The sequence below is a fragment of the Bactrocera oleae genome, chromosome 6, assembly GCF_042242935.1.
Source record: "Bactrocera oleae isolate idBacOlea1 chromosome 6, idBacOlea1, whole genome shotgun sequence".
Lineage (NCBI taxonomy): Eukaryota > Metazoa > Arthropoda > Insecta > Diptera > Tephritidae > Bactrocera > Bactrocera oleae.
The window spans coordinates 45970577-45990227 of record NC_091540.1 but is presented as its reverse complement, the minus strand read 5'-3'; the positions used below and the strand labels follow the sequence as shown (position 1 = coordinate 45990227).

The 19651-nt window shown below is 35.5% G+C and overlaps 1 protein-coding gene across 1 annotated transcript in view; it reads left to right on the top strand.

Moving 5' to 3' along the window:
- LOC106620999 (uncharacterized) overlaps positions 1–19651 on the top strand; it is a 65369-nt gene that overhangs the window by 25499 nt on the left and 20219 nt on the right. The gene's annotated exons all lie outside the window — the stretch shown is intronic.

Below are 19651 nucleotides of genomic sequence, written 5' to 3'. Positions count from 1 at the left end.
TACTTTTAATAATATCAAATTATCCTAAAAAAGTTATTTTCAAAAACTCTGTACATTTTTGCACACATTTGATCACGAATTCGATTTCAAATGTTTGTAAATTTTCAATGTAATTTGCTTTAATGCTTATAATGTTTTGCAAGCTTTAATAATTGCAACCCGAAAAAAATTACAAGATTCAAACAACAAACATAGTTAATTTTTTTTTTCAACGAAAAGCGTTTTAAATATATACTTTATTACATACTATGAACATACTATATTCATTAGTATTTTTGTCGTTTTATCCAAATCAATCCGTGTTTATACCATACCTTTATTACACCATACCTTATATACCCTAAATAATAATACATTTTATTACATTTAATATTTCAAGAAAGATGATTACTTTCGGGATTCCGAGTTTTGTAATTCAAAGTAATATCGGAGTTCTGAGTTGTTGTCAGTGGTAAAAGAAAAACACAATTAATTTAATAATTTGGAACAATTATTTTTATGTCAGTGTTACTATTGCTACTACGGTTTGGCGTAGACACCGCTTACGCGATTATAGCCGAGTCAACAATATCGTGTTTGGCACCAATTGGAAATACCAAGTTGTTCTCTACCTGATCTTTCTAACTAAACGGAGCTCCTCCCCTTCCTTTGCTTCCATCAGCGAATACTGCATCGAACACCTTCAAAGCTTGAGTGCTTTCGTTCATTCGGACAACATGACCTAGCCAACTTGAACAGCTCATCGTTCCATCGTCTGCCAATGTTTAAAAAAGCACAAATCTTCCGCAAAACCTTCCTTTCGAAAACTCATAGTGCCGTCTCAACGCATTTTTCAGCACCATTTCGCAGGACCCGAATAATGAGTGATTTGTAGAGTTTGGTTTTGGTTCGTCGACAGAGGCCTTTACTTTTCATCTCACTCAGTCGGAAGTAACAGTTGTTGGTAAATGACATTCTGTGTTGAATTTCAAGGCTGACATTGTTGTTGTTGTTGATTCTGGTTCCAAGATAGACTAAATTGTCTACAACTCAAAGTTATAACTGTCAACAGTGACGTAGGAGCCAAAAAACGCATGCGCTGACCGTTTCTGTTTTCATTAGAAGAGATATTGCGTTTTGTTCTCGTTCACCACCAAACATATTTGCTTCACTGTTTTATCTAGCCTGGAGAAAGCAGAATTAATGACGCGGTTGTTGAGGCCAATTATATCCATATCATCGGTATACGCCAGAATTTTATATATTTGTAAAATTTTGTACCTTTTATATGTAGCTCTACTGCTCTTTTTATTTTCTCTAGCAACAGGTTGATGACAGTGGGCATTAATATCTCACAGAACGTTCGATAGGACCTTATATGTGGTATTGAGGAAGCTAAAGTGGAACTATACATATGTATATATTTTACAAATATTTTGATTTATACTTGTATTTCAAGACTTGCTTTATTTCGAAGGCGAAAATTGTGCTTTATTTCCTGAAGGGTCACTAATCGGCTTGTGTTTGGGGATATACGTACAAATGTGTGTGGTCGCACGGGGAATTGGACGTTAAAAGCTGCCATATTCACATATGCATTTATTATAGGCAATAAAGCAAAACGGGGGCTTCTGCTTAAACTAACTGGCGACGTTAAAGACGAAACGATCATTTCAGTTTAAACTAGTGCGGCGTGAAACGATGTAGAAGAGCAGCTAGCAACATGAAGAGTCAACCAATAACATCGGCAGAATCGCTTCAGTGAGAGGCGAGTGGAGCAGCAAGAGCTGACGGCTATTGGTCACTTTACAGTTTCATTAAAGTTGTGGCTTATTCTTTTTCTTCTTTTTCTGCTGATTCTTTGCAGTCATTCTGGTTGCGCAATTGTTTAAAATTATTTCGTGGCTGTTGCAATCGGCGTTCGCGGCTTCATTCTAGTTGTTAGCACTTCTGATCCACACTTACGCTCGAACGCTCGACTAGCTGCTTATGGTATTGCAGCAATAGCGATCGTAACACACACACACACACATGTGTATATATACATATTTATAACCATTTCATTTCATTATTATGGCCATCAGCAGTCAACGGCAACAACAACAGCAACAGAGCTTAAAAGCGTTGGCAGCTCAAATATAAAAAAAGCGCGTAGCAGCAACCGCAGCCGCAGCAAATGTTGTGTGTATGTATTTATTTGTATGTACATATGTATGTGCGTGCTGCGCTGTCGTTGCTTTCGCTCCGCGACGATATTCTTTTTATTGTTATTGTATCTGCCATATTTCGCCATTTAAGTCGAGTTTATGAATGAGTTGCAATAATAAAAAGTATTTTATAACCCCTTTTACGCCGCCCAGCGACCTTTGCTCATACATTCGTGCATATTTTTTGTAAAAGCATTTTTATTTTATTTTTGTACATTCGCGTTTTATATTCTGCGCATATGAGCAGTTGTACTTTCGACTTTGTTCGGCGAGTTAATGGCCGGTAGACCCAGCAGTTCAATGAAAATGGCACAAAAGCTGGACTGCATTGCCAACTAACGTCGTTGTTGTTGTTGTATTCTCGCTTAAAGCCGTTATGGACACACATATGCATATGGAATTAAGCGCTAAAAATCGTTTTTTTTTAAGATAAAAATTTATTTCAATTATCCAACATAACGGTAGTGAGACCAATAGTTTCTGCTTAAAGCACATACTCATTTACCGTAATTACCAAATAACATTTTCGTATAAATGCAATCTTCTTAGATATAAGTATGTAGTAAAAGTGTTCCCATGGCTTTTCCAACCCTTGAAGCACTTTCCAATGTTTTTTCATAAGTTTTTTCTTGAGTTCTTCCTGTACTGCAGTATTGTTACACAAAATGATTGCCCATTATAGGTGTTTTCTAACTTCACATAGGACTTGTGTTTAATAGTTCAAATGTGATCCCCATCTCGAATATCAGCCATAGAACCTTACCTAACATAACATAATAAATTCTGCATTGCCAAAATGTCCGATTAAATTCGGATTCACCGTGAATACTACCATTTGCAAAATAAAAAAAAAAAACAACAACACTCAAAAATTAAAAATAAAATTCCGTACAAGAATTTGATTTTGATCGGTCGATTTGTATGGCAAACATGAGTTTTCCTTACGTGATCTTTATTCTGAGCGCTCAGTTTCTATTGCAGCTACATATATGTTATAGTCGTTCGGTCTGAACCATTTGTTCGAAGATTGCATTGTTGCCTTCGATAACAACCCATGCCAAATTTGATGAAGATATCTCGTGAAATAAAAAAGTTTTCCATAAAAGCACTTAATTCCAATTGTTCAGTTTGAATGGCAGCTATATGCTATAGTGGTCCGCTATCGGCGATTCCGACAAATGAGCAGCTTCTTATGGAGGAAAGGACTTATGGAAAGTTTTCAAAAATTGTGGGACTAGTGTGTGCAGTAGTTTCATAACTCGCTATGCTAGTTCAAGCTCTCATATTTGATTTCAAGCAAAGATCAAACTGACGACTGATCGATAATTCATTCTAGTAATCTCAGATACAAAATGAATTGCGAATTTCAATTTTAGCATAGTTTCTACAAGCTCAAATATTATTAATTATTATATAAAAAGTGTCATGTACGCAGTTTCAATATGTCTAAAATCTTTCTTTAAACCTCATTCTTGCAACATCTAAAATACTGTCATCTCGATTCCTAGTGAATGAGCAATTGAACTTACTGACTTTGCCGATCTAGGTCGCAAAAATATTTGCAAGGAAAAATATGATTCACCAATAAGTTTGAAGTACACAAAAGGCCAAATTTAACAGTAAAGTTTCGTGTTTTTGCAACTTTTTTTATACGGTGTGCTTCGAAAGTATGTTGAAATGATAATGTCAATAATACTAAATATTCTTTTACCAAAAAATTTATAAAAAAAAAAACAAAAAAAAAAACAGTGGACAAATATATTTTTACATAGTATAGTTTTAGCGAAAAGCAATATCTTATATCAAAAACATTTCCGCCTTTCGATTTCGTTCACTATTGTTCACAGTTTTTTTGACAATACAGTGTTTGCGCACTTGTGAGGGTGTATTTTATGTATATTCCAATATACAAAGAGCTGCCTTCGCTGCTTCCTCTTGCAAACACTTCTAGTATGCCTTTGTGGCCGTTACCTTTTTGTCAATGTTGGCACTCGGGTTGTTATAGCCATTGTTGGATGGCAACTTCCTGTTCATTCATAAATGCATCGACGACAATGCAACGTTACACTCCGTTTGTACGCACAGCGCCGTTACGTGCATCGGCAGCTGAGTACATGCATACGTAGATGTGTAAAAATTTAGGTTGCAGACAAGGGCGGAGTTGGGAGTTTAGATAAAAAATGGTTTGGGGCTGTAATTCTTCTTTAGATTGTACAATTTTTAAGGTCAAGTTAAGAAGTTATTTCGCCGAAAATTTATATACCATATTTCTATGGTGGTCACAGTGGTCTCTGATCTAAAAATACATGATATATAATATATATATGCTAATTTTTGATCGCTTTAAAGTAACGAACCGACTCTGAATCGTTGGGTTCTTGATTTACACAGGTTTTTTAAGTAGAATGTATCTCAAACCCCCTGGAGGGTCATTGGTATGTTCGGACCAGCGCTATCTTATAGCTGTAATGTTGGATACTCAAAGGTTTTTTGGTAACTCTCCTCCTTGATCAGTGTTTAGATCCGCCTATGTCTAACTAGGTCCACATAGTAGAAATCATATGTGCATCCACACTTCGCGCCCCACTCTCTGTATACTTTTTATTTCCACCGGTCACTCGCTCCATTTCTTCTTTTCGTTTCACACTACAAACATGACAAGCAGTTTTCGTGTGTTTTCTTCCTCTTCTTAAAATTATTTCTATCAACAACATTGTGCTCATACATTTCTAAGCTATCGACTTCGGTGAACGCTTCTTGCTCTTCTCCAATCAGCTTTGCTTTGGCTTTAAAGAAATGTAGTGCATGCACATATAACGGGTGATACATGTAGAGTCGAGTTAAGCTGTCATGATTTTTATACTCTCGCAACCTGTTGCTACAGAGTATAATAGTTTTGTTCACCTAACGGTTGTTTGTATCACCTAAAACTAATCGAGTTAGATATAGGGTTATATATATATAAATGATCAGGATGAAGAGACGAGTTGAAATCCGGGTGACTGTCTGTCCGTCCGTCCGTCTGTCCGTCCGTCCGTCCGTGCAAGCTCTAACTTGAGTAAAAATTGAGATATCTTTATGAAACTTGGTAGACATGTTTCTTGGTACCGTGAGACGGTTGGTATTGCAGATGGGCGTAATCGGACCACTGCCACGCCCACAAAACGCCATTAATCAAAAACAAATAACTTGCCATAACTAAGCTCCGCAATAAGATACAAGACTGTTATTTGGTACACAGGATCACATTAGGGAGGGGCATCTGCAGTTAAAACTTTTTTTTAAAAAGTGGGCGTGGTCCCGCCTCTAATAGGTTTAATGTGCATATCTCCTAAACCGCTAATGCTATAATAACAAAATTCACTGGAAGCAAATGTTTTTAGCACTTCTATTGACGGTGTGAAAATAGTTGAAATCGGGTGGCAACTCCGCCCACTCCCCATATAACGGTACTGTTAAAAACTACTAAAAGCGCGATAAATCAAGCACTAAACACGCCAGAGACATTAAATTTTTATCTCTAACATGGTATAAGATGACTTTATAGGAACCGCGTTCAAAATTAGACAGTGGGCGTGGCACAGCCCACTTTTAGGTGAAAACCCATATCTTGAGATCTGCTTAACCGATTTCAACCAAATTCGGTGCGTAACGTTCTTTTCATGTTTCTATGTCATAGTGCGAAAATGGGCGAAATCAGACTACAACCACGCCTACTTCCCATGAAACACCATTTTCAATTCCATCTGATTCTTTCACTTTCCACTATGCATATCAAGCAACAATGATTATATCGGGGTAAAACTTTGCGTGAATAATACGTTTGAAGTATGCCACCTTGTGACCAAAAATTGTCTAAATCGAACCAAAACTGTTCAAGCCCCTAAGTACTAAATATGTGGACCCCAGTGCCTATAGTTGACCTTCTACCGAAAATATCAGTCAATCCACAAAGAAATCTCAAACGAGTATACCATTTGACTTTGCGAGAGTATAAAATGTTCGGTTACATTCGAACTTAGCCCTTCCTTACTTGTTTTATTTAGTATTGTAGTATTTACTTCGCTCAACTTATGGTCAAGACAATCGGCATACTGAGCGTACTATTCGCCACACTATCAACCATCTTGATACCCAGCATTCATTATTGGATAATATTCGACCGAATAGACCACGTCCAGCACGCAGTGAAGAAAATATAGCGGCCGTAGCTGAGAGTGTACACGAAGACCGCGGAGAGTCGATTCGGCGACGTTCCCAGCAACTCGGACTGACCTATAGAACAATTTGGCGCATTTTACGTCGAGAGTACAAAATACAGCTTGCGCAAGAACTGTAGCCGCTTAACCTTCCCAAGCGACATCGCTTCCACTTTATCCGCTTGTGAAAAGTTCCAAGAAGATCCAAATTTTGTTCAACGATGAGACCTATTTCTGGCTCAATTAAAATGAAAAAAAGCAAAATTGCCGCATTTGGGACGAAAAACAACCTGAAGAGATTCAAGAGCTGTCATTTCATCCAGAAAAAAAAAATAATTTGATGGAGTTTGTGGAATGATCGCACCAATAATTGGATTTATTGAGAGAACACTTCGGTCAGCAGATAATATCACGTTTTGGGCCGTTCGGTTGGTCACCAAGATCGTGTGTTATCACATCGTTAGATTTTTTCCTGTGGGGATATGTGTAATCTAAAGTCTATACGGATACTACTGCTTCGATTTAGGCCTTGGAGCAAAACTTCACACGTGTCATTGTCCAGTTACCAGTCGAAATGCTCGAACGAGTCGACGTAGTCGCGGCCAACATTTGAAAGAGATAATCTTCAAAAAATAAATGCCAAAGAATGTTCTTTCGAAAGATAATAATCATTCCACGTGAAATTTGAATTTTCTATGTTTTTATCTTAAAGTAGGGAATCTCGAAGTGGATCACCCTATGCAAACATATGGACATGCTTGACCAAATCTTCTAGCAGGCGCGCAAATGGTTTCGAGCGCTTTGGTATTGGCGTGTGTTTGTTGTAGCAACATTTAGCGAATGCGTACTTACAACTCACAGCAGCAAGCGTCGACGAGCTAAAACGCAACTGGACTGTGCAGATGGCCTTATCGGGATATAGACGTTTGCATAAGTGTATCCGTGTATTGATGTGCGGTGAAGTGCTTGTTTGGTCGCTGACGCAGATACTTAGATACAGTTTTGTCCACATGACATTCTCACATTTCCTTGAAGCAGCAGCAGTGGCAGCAACAGTGGAACTAGCAGAAAAAGAATAAATCGTTGCTTAGCATTTTGCACTAAATTTTTTCCCACTCGATTGTATCGATATGTATGGATATATAATATGTATGCATGTATGTGGATGGTATATGCTGCTATTGCATCGGATGGATGGCTGACTTGATGGTCAACACAACTGTGCAGCCAACCGACCAAACAAACGAATAAACAAACAAATAAGCGAATGAACAAACGCTCAGAAGGACAGACGTGGTACAAGCCTTTGGACAAATAGCAAGGCGATCGAATCAATGCACAGTATTTTACTTTGGTTTAAAAAGTGTGCAAATTACAAGCGGAAGCACGAGGTGAATTTCATCTGCTTACAGTTTGGTATTAATGAAATGTAAGGAAGTAAGCTATGAGATAGCATTATATAATTTTCCTGTTCTCGAAGTGACCGCGGCGACGTTATGAAATATCAGACCAACCGCTTCCTTAACGACTGTCTACTCATACGCTACAAGTATCCAAACTTGAGGTTCTATAATGTTTATGGCTCAATTGATGATAATGTTTATGGCTCAATTGATCCCCAAAAATTTCGGAGTGTCTCATACTGGAACTATCGATGCGCACGCTTTCCTTAGACGTCACAAATAGCGTCTTTAAAAATATAATTTTTACGTAGAACAGATTGGCTTTAAATTTAACTTTAACTTTAATGAGATAATTGTTAATAAGTTCTGAAAAATCCTATGTCTATCTGATGGCATCTCTCCTCTTAATAAGGTCTTCAATATATCAGTGAGAGAAATGAGTAACTTCCTTTGATGAAACAGCAACCTCTAAAATTTTATGATTTTTAGTAAATAGGACGCACAAAAATGTTCAAAGCGTTCAAAGAAGACACCACTGTGATGAAGTTAAAGTGTAGCAAAGTGTAGTGCTAAATCTAAGCATTAAACTATTCTTCATTCGCTATTCACATTATTCCAACTCCTCGCTGCTCTTTGACTTTTCTTAATATATGTACTTGTATACTCACTTCCGCTCATCATTGTCAGGCAGTGCTTCATACTTCCGGGCATTTACCCTTTTTCATGGTTGTGCCACACAATAGTTAAATAAAAAATAAGAAGAAGAATGAAATTCAAGCAAGTAATACGCAAACAAAAGGAAATCAAGTCGAAGTGAAGACCGAAAAGGTTGTTAAAAATTGCTAAGAGAAACAATGTCAGCGCGCCATAAGAAAATAGTGATGAGTGATTCCAACACACACACACACACACCCATACATGTAGTGGAAATAAAAGCTGCTATAAAAAGACTGAAACCATATCATATCTCTTCATGACCGACATCAATCCCAAACGCAGTCGAAAATAGTCACACACACACATACACACACCCATGCAATCGCACCGTATAAGCGAGTATTTACGAATAAATACTCGTTTAGCTCGCGCTAAGTGTGTGCGGAAGCACCGAAGCAATTTCATCGCCACCGTCATTGACTTCCACGATGGCTTTCTCACTCACCCGCTTTCCCGCGCTATCGGTTTTCGACTTTGTTGACGTTGATGTTATCATTTTTGTTGTTGTTGTTGTTGCTGCTATTGCATTTGTTAATGTCATTGCTATGGTGTTACGTTTCTCAACCCACATACACACATATCCACGCACACATGCAGGTTTTCAGCAATTGTTCTTCAATGACATGAGCCGTTGCTATAAATACACAAGCGCCTTTGTTTAGCCACCAAGCATTGTTGACAGTTTTGTGGCGTTGGTGGCGTTTAAACTTTTGATTTTCGATTCCGCATGTTGATCTTAATTTCATTGGCATGGCACCGTACCGTTAAATGCGTCAAATGCGTATCGCCTTTCACTTTAATGCCGAATACTTTAAGTTTATAGCTGCAACAAAACGCTTCGGAATCCAATGCAGTGGTGGAAAATTTACTCAAGTGAAGTTTTCTTATTTGATTTCTAAGTGTTAGTAGCTGACACCACTTCCTGTCATTTGAATGTAGAATATCATGAGAACAATTGTTTAGTGCCATAAAAGACACATCACGATATTTGGAATGATTTTTATATTTTTTATCTCTCCCGGTTTTTCGAGAGGTCAGGATTTTTAAAATATGATATATTAAGTAAAGTGATTCAAATTGAATTTGGATACCTTGAGTTCTAGAAGGAATGTTCGATATGTACAATGTGTTTCAGTCAGTAGTAGTAGAAGTAGAACTTCTTTTGTTGCTAATCGTTTTCTGAGAATGGATTTTAAATTACTTTGACAGATTACTACTTCTGAATTCTCTTATAATAGAATTACTGAAGATTCGGTGCTCCTATCCCTTAAGACTTTATCTGGGTATACGGACCACTATAGCATATAGTTGCCTTACAAACTAATCAGTCAAAATCGAGATAAAATTATTTTTATAATTTTTATTCTATAAGAAATGCATCTGTGAAGGGTATTATAGCTTCGGTGCAGTCGAAGTTAAAGTTTTTTCTGGTTCTTCGTCATCTAAGGTAATCTAAACTATCAAAGCTTAGAAAACTGTTCACATCATTCGGAATAAATAAAATATTATTTACCAAATCTATCATCCGTTCTCACCAGCCTTGAGGTTTCATCAATAAAACAAGAAAAACGTCACCTTCCTTTTCAGAGTTCAGCATATTTAAGAGGAAATTCATCATCGACAAATGGTTACGATTCTTCCTTGACCAACCAGCCAAAGACCATTAACTACCGCCAATACCATTTCCCGTGTGCTGTTTGCAGAGTTTGTTGAGTGTTACAATTTGCGGGGGAGAAATCTCAAACGGTTAAAGTTTAAAGGCATACCGTTACAATTTTAACGATTTGGTCAGAAAGGCTTATAATGCCATGTGTATGACTGTATGGATATGTGATATCTTGTATATGTGTGCGTTTGTATTTTTATACAGTTCGTACAGGTTGATTTGTGGTATGTTCCAATTGACTAACTAAGTAAATGACAGACCATCTTGACCGACTAGTTGTGAGACCGAACGACTGACTGATAAATACGAAGGGTTATTTACTGTTCGAACAATTTTGTGCCCCCAATCTTTCCATATCAGTGATCGCTGTGTTCGCTTATCGTCACCGGTAGAGCTGCGATGGCAGTAAAAATAAAAAGCTGTAAAAACACGAAAATGCGCTGAAAGCGAACAAAAATACCGAGCGACACGCACACACAGCCGAATGGGAAACGGAGCAGAGATAAGAATTGAGTTCGCTTAAATTGCATTCGTTTTCAAATTTAATGGAGTTTTAACTGTTTGGCAAAAGGGGAATATTTTAAGTGCTTAAATGCTGACAGCGGTTTGCTGTTTCTTTTGTTGTTGTTAAGCTGTGTTGCTGCACCGGACACTTTAGCAGCTGTCGATCGTAATGATTGTGAGCAAGAAATTTAATTTAAATATAGAATATGTATGTTTCACATACACACACTTATACATAAATTACATATCCTTATGAATACTATACGTTGCTGCATATTTAAGTGGCCACATTACGCAAACGTAAGGTTTCAGCGTTATTATAGAGTTGGTTGTTGTTGTAATATACATACATATGTGTGTGAGCAATTGTAATTACAATTTCTGTTGAAGCGTTGATTAAAAAGCTTACAGCGAAAAGGCAAGCGCATGTAAATATACTGAAAAGGTCAAATCAGATGTATGTATGTGCAGATGCGTATATATTTATGCACATACATATGATATATGCAATACGTAAATACATAAAGCATACATATAATCATGATATATACGTACATGTAGTACACACATTGATTAACATAAATTATTCCACGTTAAAGAATATTCCTCCTGATCTGTAAGTGATTCTGCACGAGTTTTAGGCACGTAACTATGACATGGTGCGCCCATGCTCGAAACTCAACCTTGTTGTTGTTGGGCTTTAGTAATTAAATTACAAACTAGTAGTTCAATAGTCGATTCCATAACCTTGTAATGCCTTTCTGGCATAATAAAGATTCCCACAAAGACTTATGTAGACCCTGAAAATTTTACGATAATGAAACCAATCCATAAAATAGTAGAATGATTTAAAAATATTTTCTTTATAAATTTATGAAAATTTTAGAAAGAACTTATTTCAAAAGAAAAACCTCCATCATCTAACTAACATGCAACTAAAAATGGTGGACCTAAACTATTCATATTGCTATAAAAATTCCAAACGAGAAAATTTTAAATTATTCTTCGCAAATAACATCGATTTCAGGGTGTTGACTTGAAGGTGGGTTTTTTCGTATGTCAACAATCTGTTAATGGTGGAAAATATGCGTTCCCCTAGTGCCGGCGTTCCTGGTAGTGTTAGAGCATATTCAACGACCTCTGAAATTTCAACGAATGGATTGTTTTGCTTCAACAGAAAAGTAAAACATTGAACCCAACGTTTGTCAACGGATGTCTGCTCTTTGCTTCATTCATCAATTCGCTTGTCACCTTGTATATACTGAGAAATATAAGTGTATTGTTCGAACAACTTATTTGAAGTAGTGTCTGATGATTTAAAATATTATTTTCTGTGAGGAAAATAAACGTTTTCTCAATTTTTTACCACTCGAGTTTATCAGTGCGTAGCGTAGTTAAATAGTTTTACATGAGCAAACTGTTGTGTCCATGCCTCAAGATATTCGTAGCAATCACCTGATTGACATATTGAAGACAATTGAACATGAGAAAACGAAAATTGAGGTGTAAAATGAAATATATACTTCGAAATTGTTCGCCTCTACTTCAAATTTCTCAAGTCATAGTTTTCTTTCTTCAGGTTCTCCATGTCCGCTTTTACTTGCAACGGAAAGTAATTGTGTTGGTTGAATGTTTGCAATTAGTTCATTAAATGTTGCACGTGTTGGTAAATTGCAAGTGCTGAAATATCATCGCCTTCACTTTTCTTTATTGTTTCTTCGAAAATCATGGCCTAAAATAAATGAGATAATAATTAAATAATTTCTCGATTTTGAAAAAATTTCATTTAATAAAAATATATTTTCACCTGTTCATGAACAAAAATTAATCAAAGCTTCGATAGTGGATTACTGAAAAAAGATTGGAACATTCGAATGATTTTCCGCAAAGCTTCTCTCAATCCAATGAACCGAGTTTGCAGTTGATCGTATTCGTCTTCAAAAATCTCGCAGATTGAAGCGAGACAAGCGAGACGCTTATGTGCGAATGGTGTGGATGTAAAAATGTGTGGAGATCTGAACAACAATGCTCTCTATTTCAACATCAAGTGCATTACATGCGTTGCGAATCGTATTATGCACGATATGCGCAGCACCACCTACACCAACTATGTTCGATTTAAATTTCTTTAATTTTGCAAAAACATTTCCTTCGCTTTTCCGATCAACGCGACCGAAATTAATTGGCGCATTGTCACCATAGTAAGCGATCAATTTATCAGTCAAATCAAAATTTTTCAAGACTCTTTTAATCAATGAAAAAATCATATCAGACGTTTCACCTTTTTCATAAGAATATTATGAAATATTTTGGTTGCGCAGTCCTTAAATCTGCAATATTGCAAAAAATTTTAAAAAATTTGAATAGGACGATAACTGCTGTTTTTTAAATTATTTTTTGAATAATAAATTTGAAACTGTGATTCTCATCAATTATGTGGTACGCCCACACGCCTTTCATCGTCAAAAGATTCAAATCTGGTTTCTCTCCGTTGAAACAATCTGATATGATTGAAGTTTAAAGAGAAGCATTTGCTGCCACTTTGTGCTTTTTTATCTTCAAATGGTTTTCAATATCATTGCCGCCACCAGCAGCAACCGAAAAAGTTGCATTACATTTGTCGCAGCGAACGTTGGAATCGTTATAAGTGATTCTCAAAAAAGGATATTTTTTCTTAAAATTGCTGAAAACACACTTTCGTTTCGACATTTCATAGAGTAATATTTATTTATTAAATAATTATGCTTCAAATTCACAAAATTATCGTATGTTTCACTTTGAATGTTGAATGAAAGTAATGAGCTCTCAGTGAACAGCGAACGACGTTCGCGCAAAAATCTACCACAGAATTCAATACATATGAACCGAATGTAGAATATAGAAATAGAACATACAGGGTGGCCATCTAAATTGTTATAATTGTGGTCCCTTTTGTTCAGAAATATTTTTATTTTTTAATTTCTAAGCACGGGACGGTTAACTCGGAATCCGGACTGTCCCGGAACGAATGGTCTGCTAAGTATAGAGGCATGAATTTCAGGCAATTTTTGAAGACTCGTAATAAAACTAAATTAATATTATTATTATATCCATTTTTTGATTGGTTTTTTATCAGTACTACTAACATACAGGAAAAAATCAAAAAATAAAATAAATTAAAAGTTTTAAAAATTAGCAACTCATGAAGTACATACGATTTCAACTCTTCTAGTAATCTGAAACCAAAAAAATAATAATAATATTAATCTAAAATCATGTCCAGATGTCTGGACCTACGGAAAAGTTAAAAAAAATATTCATGAAATTGCGATTGCCTGAAAAAAAACAATTTTTACCACTTTTTTTGACTGTTTCGAATTTTTTAAAAATAGTAAGAATTGAAGTGTGGTGATATATTTTGTTCCAGACATAGATGAGTCTATAAAAAAGACTCTCTTAAAATTTCAAGTAAATCAGTCAAGTCGAACCTGAGAAAACGTGGGTATCGATTTGAAAAAAACAGTTTCGAAAAAAAGGCGTTTGAAAAGTTAAAACCAAGCGTGCCAAGTTGCAACGACACTATAAGTCAAAGGTTCTATCGCTTCTTAAATAAATCTGGATCTGAGATTCTTTTCGTCTATAGATTTTTTTAGAATTTCCTAGGAGCTAGAAACCACAATTTTTAAAAATTCATTAAATATAATCAAACTTTTAGCTTTTATAATATTTGATAAAAAAAATGATGAAAAACTGAGCTAAAAACAGTCATGAAAAACTCTAACCTCAAAATTCACAATTTAACTTCAAATTATGACCTTGAACTCTTTTGTTTGAGAGATTTATTTAAATTAATTTTGAAAACTTTTGAATATACAATTTACAGAGTAAATCAATTTGCTCTTCTATCATTTATAGAATGCTCGGATTATGTAATTATCACAAGTGCACACAATTTATTGGAAAAATTAATGTGAATAGCACTCGTGACATTAAAGAGTCGTTCAATTGATAAGTTTAAGGTGCAAATACAACATCTGCACTTAAATATGCGAACATGTGTATGTGCAGGGAAATTAAATAAAATAAATTAAACTTCATCGGTTGTGTTGATGGATACACTCATACATACATGCATGTATTCACGTTTGTATTTGTGTGTGTGTGTGGGCCAGTGAATAGCTCTTTGAGTGTCGAGTGCCTTTTAGGGGAATTTTGAAATTTATTAACAGCGTTTATTCCCTCATAATAATAAGGCTGTCAGTGAGTGCTCACACACACACATACACACTCATACACATGTGAACATATTACACTCTATTGCATGCGTGTATGTAAAGTGCGCACATTACAATGGAGCAAGGACATGATTGAATGTCCTGTGGTGTAAGAAGTTATGCGTTCGCTATGTGCATGTGTTGGTGTGCGCACATTCCAAGCATATCACATGCAAACCAATTTGTTTAGTTCATGAAATTTAGCTTCGTTTGATGAATTTCTCGAAATATGCTCTTAAGCTGCATAATGCCAGCGAGACACGCAAAGTGTTCGCTTATTTGACATTTCTTCTGAATTTTCGTATTTTATTGAATTAAATACAACTATAATGGTAAACGCCCAGGAAAGTCATATTTAACTGTAATTAACGGTGATTAATGTTCATAAGTAATTGTTCAATTATAACGCGATATATCAGATTTTAATAAAGTTTTACAACTTTTGCTTACTATATAGTTATATAATATTCATATATATATAACTCATATTTCTTCCAATTACACCCATTAGTTAATGTGCTTAAAACAAAAGTAGCGGTAATTGTTGAGAGATTGTTGGAGTTTGTGTTTAAAATTATTGCCGAATCTGAATCTCTAAAACACAAGTCGCCTCAAAATTGAGCTAATTTGGCTAATTAATAGGTGGCGATAAATTTTGTTGTGGACTGTGCAATTAATTACTATATTTAAAAAAAAAAAAAAATTGCGAATATAACTATTTGTTTGCGTATATACATATATTTTCTGTTGTTTATGAGTATATTACCAATTGGTGCAAAAAAACTAGCTCTGTGTTGCTTGGGTCGATGATCTATTCTTAAAAAAAAAAAAAATATTAACTTTGGTTGCATCAAACCTACTTGTATAATACCCTTCACAAATACAAACGATTTCTTACAAGAACTTATTCCGTTAGTTCAGTTTGGATGACAGCTATATGCTACATCTTGGGGAGGAAAGGACGTGTGCAAAATTTCAGATCAATGTCTCAAAAACTGAGGAACTAGTTTACGTATATACAGAGGGATGGTCACATTATTATCGTCCAATTTTTTCAAAAATAATATGGTCCATTTACGCCTCTAGCCTAAAATCCACACCAAACAGTGACAAGTTGTGTATGCATTTGTTTTTCGACAATCACATATGGGTTCTTAGAACTCCAATAGCGCAATTTTGGCGATTAACAAACCCATCCAGGTGAAAATGTGCTTGATCGCTTAGGATGATTTCGCTTGAAAATTCAGCATCCTTTCATTGACGCTTAATAATCCATTAAAAACCTAAACTAAATGAAACTAAAAAAAATTTAATAAGCCTAAATTATCAGCTGTTGTTTTTTAGGGTTTTTACAACATAAATGCCGGGAAATTTAATTCTTGCGTTAATTTTGCAACACTCTTTATATATATATGGTATATTTTATAGGGTTTTCGACGTTTTTTTCTGGGTGTTACAAATTTAAAACTTAATATACCATCTTCAGGGTATAAATATTCGTACGGTTTTTATCTAAGAGATGGCGTTATTGTCCATAGTACTAGTGTTACGTGTCGCATCATGTCATACTATACGGCACTGAAAAAGTTTGTATTTGAGCTAAAAGTTTGTATTTGACAGTTTTTCGATTGATTGACTCAATACGTTGTGAGCGCTCGTCAAAGATGGACACCAGCAAAGAGAAAATTCGCTATATTTTAAAATTTTTCTTCGATCAAGGCGAAAAAGCAGCCAAAGCGGCTAAAAAAATTAATTTAGTTTATAGGCCCGATATCGTAAACGAACGTATAGCACAAAAGTGGTTTGCTAGGTTCCGTTCCGGTAATTTTGATGTAAAAAAAGCACCACGCGTCGGGAGGCCTGTCGCCGAAAATTGCGATAAAATCATGGAAATAGTGGAAACAGACCGTCACATGGGCACTTATTTAATTGCTGAGGACCTAAAGATAAAGCACGAGAGGAAAAGGCTCTGTAAATCGATCACTTTTGGTTTGACTAAAGTATTTTAAAATATTTTTAGTCAATTAAAAAGTTTAAATTGTGTAGCAATAGATCACGAGAAATTTCAAAAGCAAACGAGTTAGCCGATGTTATGCTATTTTTCATAAGGTTAGTTTTTCATTTAAAATGACTATAAACCTATCCGCAAATAGCGCAATTTGTAATCTGTACCGATCAACAAGTTCTTCCATTCTCTATGGAATTGGATCGGGCTCACAATTTTATCCGGCCAAACTCTGTCAGCTCGACACAATTCTTCAATATTATTCAAGAAATATTTATCGGGCCTTACAATAATAAAAAATACTAAGTTTCGGCCAGTAATTTACGAGGGTCATACTAGTTCAAAATATGGAAAATGATGTGTATATTTTTTTTCATGAAAAATGGATAGCAGAGTTTTATGATACCTAGGGGCATAAAAATGTATGTAATTTGAATTGAGTACTTCGAATGACATATTGTTTGCGGATTTAGAAATTAAAGTTTAAGGAAAAACGTCTTTGATTAAGTATCAGGGAAACCGGCATATTTTGAGTTTCTCCTTCAGTTATATGCCAGATCAAATAAAAATAATTAAAATTATGCAGCTTTTATTTATTGAATATAGAAAATATTCGGAAGATGAAATTGATATTTATCACATTCAAGTAAATTTTCACAGAAATAAATCAGTTTCTAGCAAAAAAGCGTTTTAGTGTATATATTAATCAATTTAAGTCGACTTTATTATTATTAAAACACAAAAGTATCACTGTTACCGAGAAAGTGTCTCCATATAACTCACTTAAGTGTTATGGTCTCTTTACACTCTCTTTTATGACACGCTCAATGGAAATGAACAGGCTCTAGATTTATTATGCTCTGATATTTCAGCACATCATCAACACAAGAAATCACTAGCCAATTTGAATTTTACTAAGAATGATACTACTAACGACAGAGCCAATCAATTTTATACCCCCGCCAACAAAAACAACAACATATTCGAGCACAATATTACAATCAAAATTTGTAAGTAATCTATTTGAAGGCGATATAATTTAATACATTTGAATGTATGTGTGTGTGTGTGTTTTCCTGTAACAAGCAGTGATTACAACAACAACGCCAGCTTCAGCATCCATTAATCGGATTTTCTATTGTTGGTTATTTGGTTGGCGAGCTCCGTCGCGAGTCTGCCGGTAAATGGTTGTATCGCTGTGTGCATATGTCCGTGTGGTTGCAACGTGTAAGCGGGTGTTCAAGCTTTCAATACACTAATCAAATCAGACATCACATCATTTGGCCGTTCATGCTCACATTTCTAGTTAATACGCCAAAATAAATCAATTCATGTGAACGCCTCTAATTTTTTTCGAGTTTTTTTTTTTTTGTTATGTATATTCACTAGGCGATTTATGACGCCCTTGTTGTGTTTGATAGTATATACAGGGTTAATCGGTTTGTACACTTTTAACAGTTTCAGAATATTAGATGGCATGAATTAGAAAATCTGTGGAAACTATTTTCTCACATTTTCGAGAGTTTTCCTTTAAGTTAGTAAAGGATGTTTTTTAGACATATGGTTTTTAGGAATGAATAAAATGCATTTAATTTAATGTTATGATCTAGAATTTAGCTTTATTATAGAGAAAAGGGCTTGTTATTATGTTTTAAAAATGATTTCGGGCAAATGACCTCCGCGCCGGCTCGCGCCGAATTTTTCTTCCAAGGCGTAAATCGTCTAGTGCTTGTCTGCGTTGACAAGCGATTTGACATAACCCCACAAAAAATGATTCAGCGGTGTTAATAGGCATACAATTAGAGGCCACGCCACAGGCTCACGACGCGAGATAATGCGCTCATAAAAAGTTTCTTCCATAAATTGATTGTGTTGTTAGCTGTATGGCATGTAGCCGGCTTGTTGGAACCAAAAGTCGGTCACATCAACATCCTCCAATTCAGGCACGAAAAAATCAGTAATCATGGCTCTATTTTTTATAAAAATCGGGATTGGTGCCATCTTTTGCACGATTTAAAAGGGCCAAACTTCCAAAAATACGCGTTATAAAAGGTTAGTTTCTGAGGGCGCTAGACTTAGCTTGGCAACATATATTTAGGGTTCCACGGGTTGCTTATTCAAACGAACTTACGAACTATAATCTTTATTTAAAACACAACACATTGGAAGTTTTTTTTTTTTAAATCACATCATTATAATGAATTAGAACTATTTCTGTTCGGTTTAGTATGCATACAAAGACGCTCTACAGGTTTTTCAATGGATATAGGACCCCGCTCTAACCTCAGTTTCAAGAGGCGCACGTTTACATAATCAATCTGATGTTGAGGAAGTGATGAAAGATCCCACATCTTAAAATGCCTAAATAAAAGCAAAATAAGTTCGTTGATGGGGAAAATTTTATTAACTAGGAATTGAACTGTGCTAGGTACAACTCAGAGCGTCGGTCGATGTCATCATAATTGCACTTACGTTATCCGACCTTCTGAAGTTATGATGACGCTTAGCCCCAGATCCATTGATATTTTACATCTATTAGTATTAGTCTAACGACCGTTGAACTACGTGAAGCCCAGAGGTTATTTCTCACTAATAAAAATATTTTTTTCCACTCGGCGTGCACTTGGGTAACCCTGTATTTATATTTTATGTGAGTTTATATCCATTTCTGAATCGCTTTTGTAATTCATTGCCTATTCTTCACCTCTTCTGCTATAT